This window comes from Labeo rohita, chromosome 3, assembly GCF_022985175.1.
Source record: "Labeo rohita strain BAU-BD-2019 chromosome 3, IGBB_LRoh.1.0, whole genome shotgun sequence".
Taxonomy (NCBI): domain Eukaryota; kingdom Metazoa; phylum Chordata; class Actinopteri; order Cypriniformes; family Cyprinidae; genus Labeo; species Labeo rohita.
The window spans coordinates 30,775,304-30,791,947 of NC_066871.1; the positions used below are offsets into that span (position 1 = coordinate 30,775,304).

The 16,644-nt window shown below is 36.3% G+C and overlaps 1 long non-coding RNA gene across 2 annotated transcripts; it reads left to right on the forward strand.

Annotated features, from left to right (window-relative positions):
- The first annotated feature begins 1,069 nt into the window (after window positions 1-1,069).
- LOC127163337 (uncharacterized) lies at window positions 1,070-11,543 on the forward strand. 2 transcript variants are annotated; one of them, XR_007827475.1, is made up of 4 exons: window positions 1,070-1,153; window positions 6,623-6,808; window positions 7,402-7,505; window positions 8,828-11,543. It is a non-coding gene; the product is annotated as an uncharacterized LOC127163337 (long non-coding RNA). The 2 variants fall into 2 exon arrangements; XR_007827474.1 differs by lacking the exon at window positions 1,070-1,153 and having other exon boundaries at window positions 6,437-6,808.
- Window positions 11,544-16,644: the final 5,101 nt, after the last annotated feature.

A 16,644-nucleotide genomic window follows, 5' to 3' on the forward strand; every position in this document is an offset into this window, starting at 1 on the left:
GGTACTTATTTATTAGACACTAGTATCTTTTATAATTATTACTAGTAACAATTGTTATTTTACTAGTCAGATTAGCTTTTTTACTCGTCTTATGTTATGACTAGTCCGAATGGCCACAGTAGAGTTCAATTAAACATTTTAAACATTTTACTAGTAAAATAAAAAATCTTACTAGTAACATTTCAAATAAGTACTAGTATGTAATAAATGTGTACTAGTATATTTTAAATAAATACTAGTATCTATTTAATAAGTACTAGTTTCTATTTTATAAGTACTAGTATCTATTAAATAGATACTAGTATCTAATGAATAAGTACTAGTGTCTATTTAATAGGTACTAGTATCTATTAAATAGGTACTAGTATCTATTGATTAAGTACTAGTATCTAATGATTAAGTACTAGTATCTATTAATTAAGTACTAGTATCTAATTAATAAGTACTAGTATCTATTAAATAGATACTAGTACCTAATGATTAACTACTAGTCACAACTGGAATACATACTAGTCAAAACTGAATAGTTGATATCTCAATGACAGATCCCATGGAAATCAATGGCAATTTTTTTTTTTTTACTAGTAACAACAGAATTGTTACTAGTCACTATTAAAATAAGTACTAGTATCTAATAAATAATAACTAGTATCTATTTAATAAGTACTAGTATCTAATGAATAAGTACAGGTACCTATTAAATAGGTACTAGTATCTAATGAATAAGAACTAGTGTCTATTTAATAGGTACTAGTATCTATTTAATAGGTACTAGTATCTAATGAATGAGTACTAGTACCTAATAAATAAGAACTAGTGTCTAATGAATAAGTACTAGTATCTTTTAAAAAAGTACTAGTATATAATGAATAAGTACTAGTATCTAATGAATAAGTACTAGTACTTAAAGGAAAAAATACTAGTATCTAAAAAATAAGTACTAGTAACATGAAAATAGATACTAGTACGGGAAATAGATTAAATGTTAAAACGGCTTGCCATACCTCTATGCATTACTTGATGCAACTCTCTAGGTCAGTAGAACTTCCACTCCTTCACGTCACGTGACCTGCCAGCCAGGGTGAACTGAGGGCAAGCATGGCGGCATACTTGCATTCACACGGGACTCTCCACAGAGACGCAGCGCAAGCAGGTCAATTTTCCTTCTGTTTCAAGCTGCGAGTGTTTTGATCTCTTTTCAACAGAAGAATAACAAAGATATGAACGCACACTACAAGCTTTGGGCACTTGCAAAGCACATACTTCCCCCGTCGTCCTATGTCAGTTAGCAAAAACTGTTAGGTCCTTGCTAGAGCTCTGTGGTGGATTTGGTTTGGAGTTCTGTGTTGATTGGATGGGCTGAAGTGTCGATCATTCATCGATTGCTTTGACCTGGCTAATGTGTTTTGTGTACAGATTGTAAGAGAGTGCAGTAAAAAGGAAACTGTTCACGGCTCGCGGTCTCACTACGTTTATTGAATATAAATACAACATGGTGTCAGAGTGAGTAACGCAAATAGTTTTGTTGATACGAACTAGCGCGCCAGCAAAGTTTGCATGCTGCCGGCAGACGAAAACATGGAACAGTTTAAGCCACCCTCGTCACTAGTGCTAACGGGAAATCTAGCGGAAAATTGGCGGAGATGGCAGCAACGTTTTCGCCTGTATATGAGTGCGACGGGTGCGACTGCTAAAGAAGAACCAGTCAAAATAGCCATTCTGTTACACACTATTGGCGAAGAGGCGTTGGAAGTGTACAATACACTCACCGTCAATCTAGCAGATGACGAGAACGAGACGATGGAAGACGTGCTCACAGCATTCAGAAACTACTGCAGCCCACAAAAAAAAATGTTGTGTTTGAGAGGCATCAATTTTGGTCTCATCCCATGGCAGATGGAATTACAGTGGACGCATTTATTACGGAGTTGATTTATTGACTGTGAGTTTGGAGCAAGTGAGAATGACATGCTCAGAGATAAGTTGGTGTTTAGTATAGCAAACCCATCTCTCAAAGAAAGATTACTTCGTGAAAATGATTTGACATTACACAGAGCTATTGAAGTGTGCAGAGCAACTGAGTTAGCCAAAACACAGATAGAGGCAATGAAAAATGCTGCAGTTGTCAGAGACTCTCAAATAAATGCTATAGAGAAAACGACAGAACAGAGAAAATCAGGTGTAAGAAGCAAGAGCAACAAGAAGACTTTTACACGCAACTGTCGAAGATGTGGAAAGAGCCATGAGCCACGTCAATGCCCGGCCTTCGGTGCGGTATGCCACAAGTGTGGCAAACGTAACCACTTTTCCAAGGTATGCCATGCAGCCACTCGCAATGATAGCAGAGCAAAGACGATGCACAGCATAGAGAATGAAACAGAATCTATGTACATTGGTACATTAACACACGCTCAAGTGAAAGAGGTGGAACAAATGAAAGACAGTGCATGGTATGCAACAGCCTACATCAACGGTGTTAGTAGCATTCGGGGGAATGCGCTCCTCCCCGAAAGGTGTTGTGTTGCTGAAATGCAAAGCTGAAAAAGCAACAGCCACATTACAGTTCTATGTGTCCGATCAATCAGACATGCCAATTCTTGGCAGAGCAGCATGTGAGCAGCTACAGCTGGTGAAAAGGATTGAACCACTTGCAAAAACATCTGTGTCAACCAAAGAAGAGCTGATCAATATGTATCCATCAGTCTTTACCGGGCTAGGTGAGTTCCCAAGAGTTCATCATATATATGTTGATCCGACAGTCACGCCTGTGATACATGGATGCAGAAATATTCCACTAGCTGTTCGAGACAAGCTGAAAGAAACTCTTCAAGATCTTGTGCGTAGAAGTGTTATATCCCCTGTAACTGAGCCCACAGAATGGGTGAACAGCCTCGTTATTACAGAGAAGAAGAACGGGTCACTGAGGGTATGTTTGGACCCTCGTGATCTGAACAAAGCCATAAAACGCCAGCACTATTCCATTCCCACTCCTGATGAGGTGTGCAGTAACCTGGCTGGAAAGTCAATCTTCACCATTCTTGACGAGAAAGATGGTTACTGGCAAATTAAGTTGGATGAGCCATCCTCAAAACTATGCACTTTCAACTCACCTTGGGGCAGATGTCGTTTTCGGAGACTCCCATTTGGCATCAGGTCAGCAAGTGAGGTGTTTCAGCAGAAAAACTGCGAGACATTTGGTGACATACAAGGAGTACACATCATTGCTGATGACATGATAGCGGCCTCATCGGAGCAGGAGCATGATGAGATCCTTGATAAAGTCATGGAGAGAGCAAAAGCAGCCAAGGTGAGATTTAATGGCGAAAAAATCCAGTTTAAGGTCAAGACTGTGAAATACATGGGGCACATCATTACACCAGAAGGCCTGCGACCTGATGAGGCAAAAGTAAAGGCGATCACGGACATGCCACCACCAGAGGATAAACAAGCCCTGCAACGTCTACTTGGCATGACTAAGTACTTAGCGCAATACATCCCAAAAGAAGCTTCGCTGACAGCGCCTCTAAGACAACTGCTCAGGAAGGATGCTGTATGGCAGTGGAATCCCCATCACAGCACTGCTTTAGAGAATTTGAAGTCCGCTCTCACGAAAGCGCCTGTGTTGAGGTTCTATGATCACAAAAAACCACTAACAATACAGGCAGACTCATCAAAGGATGGATTGGGAGCCTGTCTTCTGCAAGCGGGCCACCCGGTGTGTTATGCATCACGAGCTCTCACTGACACTGAGCAAAGATATGCTCAAATAGAAAAAGAGTTACTCGCCATACTCTTTGCAGCAAGGAAGTTTCATCAGTACATATATGGCAGGACAGTGATGGTGCAATCAGATCATAAGCCCCTCGAGAACATCATGCAGAAACAGCTGTGCAAGGCCCCTGCACGGTTGCAGCGAATGCTCCTACAGTTACAGAAGTATGAACTGAACATTGCATATACACCAGGCAAGCACATGCATATTGCTGATATGCTGTCCCATGCAACTGTGGGCAGTGAGGCTGATGACAGCGGAGACCTCTATGAGGTACTGAACATACCAGACAAGTCAGCCCACACAGTAATACAAAAAATGAAGTCAGTCTTTGCCTGACATGGCATCCCGAAAGAATTAGTGAGTGACAATGTTCCATTTGCCAGTTACGAGATGCAGGCATTTGCAGCATCGTGGGATGTCAAGCTCACATTCTCCAGTCCTGGTTACCCTCAGTCCAATGGACTTGCTGAAAGGGCAATAAAGACTGTTAAACATGCATTGAAAAAAGCACTGCAAACTGGCACTGACCCACATCTAGTGCTGCTGTCACTAAGAAATACACCAGTGACAGGCCTGAATGAATCTCCTGCACAAATGTTAATGGGTAGAGTCCTGCGGAGCACAATTCCATGCTCTAGTGCTGTTCTTCAACAGTCGACCCCACAACACATACACAAAAGGCTGGTGGATTTGCAATCTCGAATGCGACGTCAGTACAACCGTAATGCGAAGACACTACCTGAGCTGGCCCCAGGATTAACGGTACATATGCAGAGCAGACGTGGATGGGTTCCTGCTGTAGTGGTGCAACGGAGAGATGAGCCTCGCTTATACGGTGCAAACGCCTGCAGGAAAGACATTCAGGAGAAACAGACGACACTTGAGAAAAATACATCACAGTCTGTGCAAAGGCGTTGATTCTGATGAACATTCGGAGGAAATATCGACTCAGACACCCAGTCCAGCTGACCAGAAAATTCACCAGTGAGAATGGATGAGCAGCCAACATGCCGTACAAGAAGTGGGAGAGCAGTAATAAGGCCATCTAGATATAATGATTATGTTATGGACAAGTAAGGAAAAGAAAAAAAAAAACACGGAAAAGCAGAACAGCACTGAAAGCAGGTTCAAAGAAGAAGATTCAAAGCAATTTGAATAGACTATTAATGTTCATAGTGACCACTGTTGAGTAAATATTTGGTGCAGTGTTTAGTTACATGTTCAGTTAAAGCTACTGTTGATGTACTTGAATATGCATACAGGTAGATTTGAGTGCAGCAGTTTGATGTAGATATAACAGACATATCATTGTTTGTTAAAAAGGGGGATGTGGTGGATTTGGTTTGGAGTTCTGTGTTGATTGGATGGGCTGAAGTGTCGATCATTCATCGATTGCTTTGACCTGGCTAATGTGTTTTGTGTACGGATTGTAAGAGAGTGCAGTAAAAAGGAAACTGTTCACGGCTCGCGGTCTCACTACGTTTATTGAATATAAATACAACAAGCTCCACTTCGGCGATGTTAACATCTATCATGTGGAGAATCCTCACCTTCTTACATTGACGCCAGGATGAAAGCGTACAAAAGCATATATTTTCAATCTGGATGGGTCAATAATGCTGCATTTTGGAGAGGAACTAAACATTCTTCCTTATCAAAGCAATGGTGAGTACTAAAATAACAAACACAAGTTTTTTAAACGTTAATCCGCGGGTTAGGCTCATTTTTGTCAATGTATTAGGGGAGTATTTTTAGGCTAACACTGCATTATGGCATATAAGTAACATTTTTTCCAGTGTCAGCTAAATCATAAATCAGCTATGTCAGCTTTCAACCATTTATCAAACATTGAAGAGGAACCCATATTTGTCACATATTACAAACTTGTTAACTCAACTTTTTTAATTGTAGCAGCGAGTGATACAGAGGGAGTTGAGACTACAGTAAAAACGCACCATGTGGTTTGACTAGAAGGCAGGAAGGATGACGGCGTCACACTAACACAGACAAACCAGTTGTCTCCCTGCTGAAGAAGCTGTGCTATCTTATGGCCTACAAGGACCCAAACAGCAACAGACCACCCTCTCTCAGGTATTTGCATTAACAATGACGGTGGGCAGGAGTGGAGAGGCCGAGGGCAAGCATGGCGGCATACGGAAGCAGGCCAATTTTCTTTGTTTCAAGCTGCGAATATTTAGATCACCTCTCAACAGAAGAAAATCAACGATATGAAGTTTTGGGCACTTGCAAAGCACATACTTCACCGGCCGTCTGATGTCAGTTACCAAAAGCCGCCAGGTCCTTGCCAGGGCTGCATTTCCCAAAAGCATCGTTAGCTAACTATGGTGGTTAGGTCCATTGAACTCTGTTGGTAACGACGGAACTTGCGACCATAGTTGGTTTTGGGAAACGCACCCCAGAGCTCCACTTCGGCGATGTTTACATCTGTTTTGTGGAGAATCCCTCACCTTACATTAGGATGAAAGCGTATAAAAGTATATGTACTTTCGATCTGGATGGGTCAATAATGCTGCATTTTGGCTTTGAATAACTAGAAATTATTCATTATCAAAGCAATGGTGAGCACTTAACAACATTAGTTGTGTCGTTAGTTTCAGGATCATTGTTGTCTGTGTGGTAGGGGATTTTTTTTTTTTTTTTTTTTTTTTTTTAGGTTAACAATGCATTATGGCATATATCTAATACTTGTTTATCTATATTTGTTTTCCATTGTCAGCTAAATCATAATTCAAATAAGTCAGCGTTCACTCATTTATCAGACACTGAAAAGGAACCCGTATTTGTCACATACTTCAAATTTGTTAACTCAGCTTTGTTTAATTGTAGCGGCATGTGATAGAAAGGAAGATGGTGCCACAGTAAAAATGTGCCATGTGGTTTAACCAGAAGGCAGGAAGGATGACGGATGTCAAACATCCGAGCAGCCTGACAGAAAGCCAGACAGACCAGCTGTCTCACTGCTGAAGAAGCTGTGGCCTTCAAGGACCCAAACAACACACCACACTCTCTCAGGTATTTGCATTAGCTTTACACTGGATGAAAGCAGCACACACAAAAAAGTCAGAATTACCAAACAGAACAAAAGCTACCATAGAAGTGACGGGGAGGGAAACCACAACAATGGGCAGAAAACATGAAACACTCCTCTTTCACAGCATTGTAGGTTTATACAAAAACACACCTTAAAGAGCAGGTCATATGGATTTTCGAAAAATATCTCTTTTGCAGTTTGTAACGTAGCTGTCCTTCAATGTAAACAATCTGCAAAGTTGTTAATCAAAAAGTGCATGATAAATAAAGATATTGTGTCTCAAAAGAAAGAGTCAACTGCCTTAACGAGTCGTCATAGTTTCGAATCTTCTGCCTGTTACAGATACGTCACTATATTAGCATAATCCCCACCTGTCCGTGAAATACAAACAGTCTGACCTGCCCACAAACACTTCTGCGAGTTAGTGTGTTTATATCATGTCGAGAAGACGCTGTGTTTTTTTTTATATTGAAAAAGGATGATAATGTGAAGAATCCGTGGTTAAAATTCATTTTCTACACAATGCCACAGCAATACAATTTGAACCTTTTGTTGTGTGCTCATCATTTTACAGAGAACTGCTTTTCTAATCTTGGCGAGTTCACTAAACGCTTGTCCGTGAAAGATAAGTCCATACCTTCTTTATTTGGACCAACAAGCGTCTCCGAACCACAACCTGTAAGTACGATTGATATGTTATGTTTACATTTTCAGTTGAGTGCACAAAATTTCAAGTTTCAATATGTGTTGTATATCTAGTGCAGCTTTAGGTTTCCAAGTAAACCACAATATTACTGTCTTACTGAAATAGTTCTGATAATTCGCTGTGGACCCACAATTTCCTAAGAATGTGTTGATTAATGTAGGCTGTCGTTGTTCTAATTACTTTGCTTAATAATAAAGAACGTAGACATATTTTGGTTTACAAACTGTATTGTTTCATCAGTTAGCACTCGGCTAGCGTATCCACCATTATTGTTTTATGAAGTGTTTACATTTTAGCTGTGGACACCATTTGCTTGCATTATATACGGAACAACCAATCACAACAGGCTTGGCCAGCTGACCAATCAGAGCTGAGTAGGCTTGTGGAAGGGAGGGGTTTACAGACCTTAAGTTCAGAATTGCTTTGAACGAAACGTTTCGAAATCATTGACAAATGACTGTAATATTAAATGCATATTTTAAGAAAATTACAATGTTTTCTGACCTTAGATGCATTTAAACCTGTTGTAGGGGACTCCCACACAAATTATTAGGGCACTTTAAAATACCATATGACCTGCTCTTTAAAACTACAGACCAACCATTTGCATAGCAACACATTTCAAAACAAACTGTCATGCATATGGTCTGCATGTCGTTTTTTTTTTTTTTTTTTTTTTTTCCCCCAGTGTAAAAGTTGTGAAAGATTGATAATATGAAAAGCATTTCTGCACATCAGCATGGTTTTCCTCCCCATCATTTTGTCATTAAATCCACTTACCTCAACTTGCTTGTAAAATAAAGTGATCAAGATATGGCTGCAACTAATGATTGTTTTCACTAATTAACTGTTGATTATTTTCTCAATTAACTGATTAGTTGTTTGGTGTGTTAAGTGTCAGAAAATGTAGAAGAATTAACATGGTTTCCAAGATAACATCCTCATATGTCTGATTTTGTTTTCACCCCAAAGATATTCAGTTTACTGTCAGAGTGGAATAAAGAAACCAGAAACTATTCAAAAGAATGTAATTAAAGAATGTGGACCTTTTTCTTAAAAAAGGACTCAAAAATAAATTGTAATCAAAATAGTTGTAAACATTAATTATTATTGTAGTAATAAAATTATTGTCGCAGCTTTAGATCAAGATAAACACATGCCAATATCAACATTACTTGGAGTGATGCTTAATAGTAGTAATGTCACTGTGATATTAGCAATTTAAATTGTTGTGGTTATTAATAATTACTGTCGTTTGATACCTAAGGTGTACAACATTCTTTTCTGTTTCCAGATGTAGCGCAAAACACGAGTAAAAAGTAGTCGAGGAGTACACCAAGATGATGCAGAGCCACCACACCAATGTCACAGTCAGGAAGGGATGCCAGATGGCAAAGCATCACGCAATTGCTCATGCAAATGAGATGTGTGTGTTTGAGGTAAAGGCACCTGCAGCCTTCAGAAAAGCAGTTTAATGGAGGAAAGCAAAGAGGACAGCACATTTTGTCTACATTTTGTACACTCGTGCTAACTGTTGTATGCGGAAACCGTTCCAGGTGGATGACATAGGACATTGCCGTAGCACAATGGAGGATTTGTAAAGAAAAATGTTGGAGGATTTCGATGTAAGCCAAGAGGAGACTGTTTTTCCTTTGCAAAAGTAAGAACATTTTTTGCTTCCTTTGCTCCTGTGAACGTTTGTTCTCACAAGGATACTATACCAACATCCTACATCATTCGACCAGAATGGCTTCTGTGTACGACAGTTAGCGGAAGTTAGAGAAAACTATTTATGACTTTTAAATATGGCTATTTGGCTATAGGAGGCCTTTATTCACCGTCTGGAGCCAAGTGATGCACTGTTTTGGATGAATGTGTTTTATTGGACTTGTTTTTGACTTTTGAATGGTCCACTGCCATTGTAAAGCTTGGAAGAGCCTAAACCTTTTTTTAATATAACTGTGAATGGATTTGTCTGAAAGAAGAAAGTCATATACACCTAGGATGCCTTTGAGGGTGAGTAAACTATGGGGTAATTTTCATTTTTGGGTAAACTAACTAACCGTTTAATTTTATTTATATATATATATATATATATTTTATATCTATATATAAAAAAAAACTTGTAAAATATATAAATATTAAATAAAAAATATTTCTTATATAAATCTGTATAAAAACTTGTGTTGAAGTTTTAACTTAAATGCAACATAAATACAAATACACCTAATTTTTCATCATTTGCACATTTGGGTTTTATTTTTCTTAAAAAGAGTTTTATTATGTAGTATTTAGTAACTTAAAGATTCATAACAATACTTAATAAATGATACAGAGTTTATTTAAAAATGCAACATTTATCAGACTCGTATTAAGATATTACATAAAGATTTTCGTAAAGATCATAAAATAAAAATGCCCAAATGTTTATTGTATTTATTATTAATTATTATAAATTCTTAACCCTTTTTACAGTGCACTTTTAACCCCTTAGTTGTCACCCCTCATTTTTGAACATAGACATTAATGTGCACAGTATACAAACTTAAATTATTAGAATACATGAAGGGATGGACTCAAAATTTTAAAGTATCAAAAAGTTATCAAAGTTTAAATTTACTGTAAAGAGAATGCACTGTACCAATTTTATTTTTTTTTATAAATAAATATTTCGCAAAATATTTTTGAATCCAAAATTGCTGTACATTTAAAGCCTTATGTCTAAATAAGTTATGTTGCAGTGTGGTTTTTATTTAGAATGTTATACCACAAACAGCCACCGGGTGCCATCAAAACTCCATTGCCCTCCAATGCGTTTTTAACCTAAATCACAGCAGAAGTCCATCTGTGAAAGATGTAGACTGTTAAAACATATGCAAGCCAATCATAGCAGTGGGCGTTTACTTCCCAGTCCACAATCTAACACGCCTATTTAAACAGAGTGTTCTGATGAAGGTGGTCAAAACCAGGACAGAAAATAGCTTATTACTAAAAAAATGTTGATTTTGATTTTGATTTAAAAAATCTTGATAACATTATAAGTGGACCTCAGAGAACAGTATAAAAAAAAAACAAAAAAAAAACAGAGGCAGTTCATGACCCCTTCAAGCAATTGCTTCCTGCTATTGCTGACTAATAAGCCCCAGGCTGCCAGGATCCACAGTACCACTTCCTACATCATTATTTTCGTTATTATCGGTGTGCTCAGTTAAATTATAGAAAGGAATACTTTTATTTAGCAAGGATGCTTTAAATTGTTCAAAAGTGATAATAAAGACATTTTATAATGTTACAAAAGATTTCTATTTCAGATAAATGCTGTTCTTTGGAACTTTCTGTTTATCAAAGAAACCTTAAAAAATTTTACTGATAGAATGATTTCTGAAGGATCATGTGACTGGAGTAATGATGCTAAAAATTCAGCTTTGAAATCACAGGAATAAATTACATTTTAAAATATATTCAAATAAAAAGCAGCTATTTTAAATAGTAAAAATATTTCTAAATTTTAGTGTTTTTGTTGTACTTCGGATCAAATAAATGCAGGCTTGGTGAGCAGAAGAGGCTTCTTTAAAAACATTAAACATTGTACTGTTCAAAAACTTATGACTGGTAGTGTATAATGTTACACATAAAGGTACATCATAAATGCCATAAATGCCTTTAATATCATTTCATATATTCAAACTTAAATGCATTTCGAGTTATAATTGTAATTTCATTACCAGCAGTAACTTCTGCATGCTGTATTGTTGTGCATGTGACCTTCATCTTTGGCATTTCAGTCTGCATGTGATGAACTTTACACAGAAATATACCTACGTGGATGTACCAGATGATGACAATTCAGTTCTAATATTGTTTCCATACAGGAACAAAACTGAATAAACTCTTCCCACATCCTCTTGTCATCAGCTCCTGAGATGAAATGTCATTACACTTCATACCTTTTAAATGTTGTTCTAATGAAATTCTCCAGAACATAAACTGGTTTCATTTGGGCATTTAGAATGCTGTTTTTGTTTTACTATATCATTGTTTTTGAAAGGTGAGAATTTCTAAGAATGTGTGTGTTTTTTGTTGTTTTGTTTTTTTTTTGTTTGTTTGTTTTTTTAATCACTTAAACAATTCACACTTAAATGTCAGTGTGAGCATAGTTATGACAGGAGAGAATGTGGTTTGCTGGTGTTGCTTTGTGCCGATGCACTTAGGGAAAAAATACAGTACCTGTTTAGAAAATAAAAAACGAGTAAAGCTTATTATTATTATTATTATTATTATTATTATTGTAATTAAATGATAGTTTTTTGACAGATTAATCATTTGAATACATTTTATACTCTTTGGGCTATTGTATAGCTGAACACTGAAAGCCCATACAGTGTGCATACTGTTTTCTAAGTGTGCATTGCAATCACCACTCTCAAGTATAATGCAAAAAAAAAAAAAAAAAAAAAAAAAAAAAAAAAAGAATATAATACTGACATGCAGTAGGCCTACACTGTAAAACTTCATGACTTAAAAGAACCTGAACCAAACTGGGAAACTGATTGCCTTAAACCAGCTAAGTTTAAAAACTAATGAACTTTCCATGTAAGTGCACAAAAAGAGAATATGTCTTTATATTAATCTAAACCAAACCCTTTAACTAAACTTAAGCTGGGGACTACACTCTGAAACATTCTGTTACCTCAACACTCTACTACCTGTTTCCATCAACTGCAACAGATTTTAGTCTTTCACAGTCGGAAAGGAGCACAAACCTATCACAGCAATGTGTCTTGAATATGTTTTCATGAAGTCCGATGCTTCTCTTTCTTTTTGGAATTATTGACATGTCTTTTCAAATGCCTAGGTTTATGTTTAATTCCCTTAATTATAACATTTCTACCACTGTCTTTAAACGTTTATTCAAGCAATAATATATAAATAATCTCATCTATGCCTAAAATGTCTAAAATCAGGGATCAAAAATGAATTGGTTCTAAGTTAAAACGGCAGGCTATTTTTTTGTTACATTTGCCGAGTTACGGATTAGAACGAGATAAAACGTTAGCCTAATAAATTCAAGGCACAAATTTCCTCATCCATTTGATACAAAACTGCTATATATAAAATAGAATAATTTTATTTCGTCACATTTGTGATTTTTTTTTTTTTTTTTTTTTTTTTTTTTTTTTTTTTTGTTTATTTATGAAAACCTCGTTTTGAAGTATAGCCAGGATATTTGTTATGTTCGTAGGCCTATTTGTTATGAAGAAAATTCGCTATGAAGTTGATTTAATATTCTTCATAAGAAATCTTAAAAAGAAGTTAAAAGTTAAAAAAAAAAAAAAATACCTAGCCTGTAGTCTGTAGCTAGGGCTATAGGCTATTTTTTTTCTTAACCTTAAGACTGCAGATCGAAATAAAATAATTCTTGATCATCTTTAAAATGAGAGACTCACTGACATAATTACTGTACTTTCTTTGCAGACACCAGACCTCCGCTGTACACATCCGCTGTTGTTGGGCATTTGTTGGGCTTGATTCAAGTTAAAATACACAATGGAAGGGGTTTAAACACTGTATCTAATAGGCCTATATTTCTTACTAAAAATTTGCGATTAAACGGTTTATATTCTAAAATCTATTTTTTGGTTTTGTTCAATTTAACTAACATTTGGATGTAATTGGTTCACATAAAAGTATAACACTGAGCCGCTAAAACGGCTGCGTCCTGTTGATCACCTTCATCTGATTGTTCGGGTCCGGATCATCAAACACAGCACTGGAATCTTCATCTGACTTTTTTCGATATTGCCATATTTCTCTGCAGTTTGTGCATAATGTAAAAAAAAAAACGCTTAATGTCCTTTTATGCCACACAGCAGGCAAGCATTATAACCTGCTTTGCGCCAAAATCGAGATTCATCACGCAACAACTTGTTACGCTGATGTAATAGTCTGTCGCAATAAAAGGCACACAGGCAGTTGTCTGTGTTAGACGGGCGAGGTCTAAAAAGTCCCTCATATGATCATCCATGCAAAAAAGGTAAGTTAAAAAAAAATAATAAAATAAAAAGAGAGAGAGAGAAACGCCGCGTAACTTTCACTTTTCGCCCGTATACACTCTTAAAAATAAAGGTGCTTCACGATGCCATAGAATAACCTTTTTTGTCTAAATGGTTCAATAAAGTACCTTTAGCATATGAAGAACGTTTCTGTTTCACAAAAGGTTCTTCAGATTATAAAAAGGTAAGAAAGAGTTGGTTATTTAAAGAATCTTTGACTAAATGGTTCTTTGTGGAACCAAAAATGGTTCTTCTATGGCGTCGATGTGAAGAACCTTTTAAAGCACCTTTATTTTTAAGAGTGTAGCTACTGTAACGTGCTGTGCTCTACAAAGCGCACGACGACGAAGAATATTCCACAAAAGTCCTTCAATGATAAATCCACAAGAAATAAACACAATGAGTCCCATGAGCAAGAGTAGGTAGGAACAGGAACAACAGGAATGGTAGGAACTGCTGCAGTTGGAAATTTTCCTTAAATTATCAGGTAATTATAATCGATTACCTATGATTATAGAGATGAAAGAAAAGCTTAAAAAATAAACGGGTTATTTTTTTATTTTTTTTTTCATTTATTTTTAATACATTTGGAAAAAAAAAAAAATTACATTCCGAATAGTTTTAACTGTACCATACAACAAAAGAAAAATAACCAAAATACAGAATGAATGTTTGTATATGTGTGTGTGTGTGTGTTAACCACATATTGAGCAACCATTCTAAATGAAACAAATGATCCATCAATCAATAGCTATTTGATAGACAACGGTAGGTATGAAAGGTATAAAATGCAACAGTAATCTAAACAAAATGATCAAAGCATGTATTTCTCCAGATCAGTACCTAGAGAACAGTTTTCAATGTGCTGATAGCTCAAAGCTGTAAGAAGGTAGTTGTCACAACAGCATTTAATCTGCTATGGTCAATTTTAAGAGCTGAAACAGGCTAGCCAGATTTTGAAGATGTACACTGGTGGAGCAGCCTGATGCGGTGTCCCTAAATTCTGTAGGCCCAGAAATAGCAACAAGACATTCATAATTTCAGGCACTAAAAAAAGCATTAAAAGAATATATGTATTAAATTTCCGACAAAGGTACTGCAGCATATTATCAGAATAGAGCTGATAAATAGGTAAACAAGCTAGCGTATCCACCTTATTTTTCCAAGAACAGACGCGGCCATTACTATAATGTGCAAGGCTTCCGCTACCACAAAACTGGTCTTATATTATTTTAATGCATAATATTAATTTTTAACTGAGTGGTTTGTAGTGCCGACAGTTTTACCGTTTACTGCACTTTGTTATTCTTCTCGCAATTTCCCAATAACGGCTAATGAACAGGAAGGCGTTGAAAAATAAGATGGATAGTACAAAGACAATACTGCATTTCATAGGCCTAATGCAATGCACGTAATTTCCAGTGTCATGAATGAACAAGAGGTAATACAAGTCTGATCTTTAACAGATCGATTGAAATGTAATTGTTAATACATTCCATTTGGCATACTACTTAAAAATAGTAATATGACATTTAGTATTCAGTCTTAAGTGTCTAAGGCTTATTGATGGTAAATCTCTATAAGATCCTTTATATAAACAACATTTTTGAAACTACATCAATTGTAGATTTTTGATCTTGAAACAGGGCAACAACAAAAAAGCGCACAAATCAATACTGCGATTTACAATATTTGGATCCAGTGGCGGCTACTGGTCTGTCAAATAGGGGAAGCTCATTTTCGGCCTACATCGTAAAATTGTCTATTTATTTATTCACAAGAATGTGCCTTATTGTCATAAGTCACAATGCAAACAATCGTAAAAAAAAAAGCTTTAGTTTTATTATGCAAAATATGATGTATTTTTTCTTTTAGTCAGATGCTACTATATAGTATAAATATTTTGCAATTTAAATAAGGTTATTATGGAGATTTATTTATTTCTAAAGTATTTTAATAGAAATATAAGGTTTCATTATGTTATGTTAAAATTTTTCAAGATTACTATATATATATATATATATATATATATATATATATATATATATATATATATATATATATATATATATATATTTATATTAATTTATAGTCATCCTCCATGTTAATATTTAATGTAGTAATCTATATATATATATTGATTACTACATTAAATATTAACATGAATGAATGAATGAACGATCTAAAAAAAATATTAAACTCTGTAAAAGTGAAACAAGGAATGTGGTGTATAATTGTGTGAAATGTATGATGAAAATCAAGCAATTTCGCCAAGCAAATATAAAGAAATAGGTTGCAGCAGTTTTATTTCGACTGAACTTGAGAAATCCGCGATGGGACTGAGCGCGAATAGCTTCAGCGATTCCTTATAGTACAAAATCGCTGTCAGTCAAAAGGAGATGCAATCTTTCGACAGACCCTCCAATCATCACGCAGAAGCTCGGCGTCCAGGCCAGCCCACTCCTCATTTGCTCCTCATTCACCCCCAGAGACGCTGAGCGTCCGTGGGCGGGACATAATCGCAGCGTTTATCCAATGACCGTCTAGTTTCAAAGCACTGAAAAAAAACGTTCAAAGCAGCCCCATTGAAGTCAATGGACGCTGGGCTTCAACGGGGAAACGCACTGTGACGCTACGGGAATGTATGAGAAGAAAATCAAGTCAGCCGACCTGCTATATCTAACTGATTCTGAACGAACTCGTCTTTGAGATGAACGTTTTCTAACGCATTTTTAGTCAATAAAATGTTAATACAATAGTACATAATTTGACCATTAATTTTGTGACATTATAGGGGAAGCTGAGCTTCCCTTGCAGTCTTAAAGAAATCGCCACTGTTTGGATCACAGCTGCACGCTCATTCTCGCCTAAAGGTGCGGCCACGTTAGCGATATTGATTAAAAAAAAATACTTTCATACTGTTTGTGGCCCGTTTTTGCAATTAATACATGCGCCTGCCCTTATATTTCGTTGAGAAGTGTTTAGGGTTAGGTTTAGCTTTAGGATAGGTGCTACAAAATGTAAACCGCGTAAGGTAAACAACTGAAAGCAATGGAGA